Below are 2,500 nucleotides of genomic sequence, written 5' to 3' on the forward strand. Positions count from 1 at the left end.
TCTCACGGGCCTGGCTGGCTGGCCGGCTGCTCTCTCTATCGCTCTATCTCACTCCATCTTTCTCTCTCCCTCAACCCCTATCTTCTCACTCCATCTCTCTCTCTTTCGCTCTCTCTCTCTCTCTCTCTATTGCACTACCACCATACCTCTCTCCCTATCTCTCTCCCACTCTATATTCCCGTACTTTGCCAGCTCGCTCGACCAGCCTGTTGCTCTGCTGGCAATAATTGCTCATTGTTCTACGGACGATCCCCGATCGTATCGCGTTCTATACGCTTGGTGAACCTCCTCCCTTCCCACCTCCACCCCTTATCCATCTATTCTCACTCCCTCCAGACCCCCGTCTCACTCACTCACTCCCTCACTCACTCTCTCTCACTCTCTCTCTCTCTCTCTCTCTCTCTCTCTCTCTCTCTCTCTCTCTTTCTCTTTCTATATCTCGCTCAATCTTTAACAACCCCCTCGAAAAATACGTTTCCTCTTCTTTTTTTTCGTCACCGGAAAAGAATTTCTTTGCGTAATATTATAAGCTCCATGACAAAACGATTTTAAATACGATATGGTATTTTATTATTTTTTTTATTTTCATTTTTATTTTCTTTTTAATACATGATATTAAATAATAAATATTTTTTCATGATCGATCAAAGTTCGTAGAATAAAAAAAAATATGTATATATATATATATATATATCACGGACTTTCTCTCTCTCTCTCTCTCTCTCTCTCTCTCTCTCTCTCTCTCTCTCTCTCTCTCTCTCTCTCTCTCTTTTTATCTATTACCAATTCTGAATCCGTTAATTCGTAAAAGATTTGTTCGATTTATTTATTTATTATATTTTTTATTACATATTTTTTATTTGTTTATTTATTTACTTATTTATTTGTGTTTGTTTGTTTGTTTGTTTGTATGTTTGTTTGTTTATTTGTTTATTATTTCTTTTCTTTTTTTTTTTTTTCGATGAAAAATTAAAATCTCTACGAGCAATGGGGAAAAAATTTTTTTTATGGAATAAATTATTAATTTAATGAATAATTTCGAACACGAATTCTCTTGGTCATCTTCATGAAACAATTAAAAATAATTAATTGATACGGTTTCTTCATCGTTAAAACAAAACAAAAAAAAAAAAGAAAAAAAATAACGAAAAAAAAACTACGACAATTTTTAATCTTCGCAGTCAACAATTGCAAATAAAAGTCACGAACGAATGAATTGTTTATTAACGTTAGGAGCGTTAAAACGAATATAAATAATATTGTTTAGTACATGCAATTATACCTGGCAAACAGAGAGAGAGAGAGAGAGGAGACGAAGAATTGGAAATAAGAGAAGCAGGTGGAGGAGAAGGAGGCAGTAATAGTTCAATTTTTGTTCGTATCGTATCAAACATATTGCCATAATTATTTTATACGAAATATTTTATATTTTAGTTATTTTACGTGTTAAATATTATTATTATCATTGGTCTTGGATTAAAGCGAAACGCATTGTCATAATTATTTCATATTAATACCTTATACAAATTATTTCTACGTTATATTCGTTTCAATATTTCTCTCACGGGCACGTTTTTATATGGTTTTTTATAGCGTCATTTTATAAATCTGAATAATGTTATTACAATTTTATTTTTATTTTCTTTTTCTTTTGTTTCTTTTTTTTTTTTTTTAAGAGCATTACCATAGATAAATCCCATCGATTTTATTCCTAACATCGAATGTAACAACACAAAAATTTACTTAATAAGTAAAAATCAAGTAATGCGATTAAAAAAAAAAAAAAAGAGAAAAAAGAAAAGAAAAAAAAGAAGAAAGAAAGAAAGAAAGAAAAGAAAAAGAAAAAGAAAAAAAAAAAAAAAGGGGAAATAGAAAAAGAAAAATATCGGACAACTCTGGTGCAATGAATTTTCCAATACATATTACATATTACATATTACATAAATATACATATTACATATATCCATATACATATGCATATATGCATATATGCATATATACATATATTTAATGCGGCATGATGCACGATAACGTAATAAAAGCTCGCGTGCAAGAATTAAAAATCCAAGGTCGGCAATTAAGTTTTACGGGGGAGGGAGGGAGGTAGGGAGGGGGAAGAAAAGGACGGGGGCGGCGGGGGGGGGGGAGAATAGAAGAAGAAAAAAAGAAATATACCTGAATCCTTAAATTACATTTACTTTATCGTCCTTGCATTTCTTTTTTACTTCCATTCATCTTGCCTCGAATTAGAGATTCGATGATATCTCATCTTATCTCCTACTCCCACCCACTCTCTCTCCCTCTCACCCTCACTCTCTCTCTCTCTCTTCCGTCGATCAATCGATCGATTGTACGAGATAGAAAACGGGGCTTAATAATTCAAATGTTTATCGTCGCTTTCGAAGATAAGCTGATAAAAGCATGCGGTTACTCCAGTGCTATTATAGAAGAGCTTAAAACGTAAAGTAAAGTAAAGTGAAGTGAAACGTATGAACACAAA

At 32.8% G+C, this 2,500-nt stretch overlaps 1 protein-coding gene across 8 annotated transcripts in view; it reads right to left on the reverse strand.

Annotated features, from left to right (window-relative positions):
• Positions 1-2,500, reverse strand: part of heph (polypyrimidine tract-binding protein 1 heph) — a 442,781-nt gene that overhangs the window by 342,305 nt on the left and 97,976 nt on the right. The gene's annotated exons all lie outside the window — the stretch shown is intronic.

The sequence above is a fragment of the Vespa mandarinia genome, chromosome 12 (assembly GCF_050613455.1).
Source record: "Vespa mandarinia isolate Hongniang chromosome 12, ASM5061345v1, whole genome shotgun sequence".
Lineage (NCBI taxonomy): Eukaryota > Metazoa > Arthropoda > Insecta > Hymenoptera > Vespidae > Vespa > Vespa mandarinia.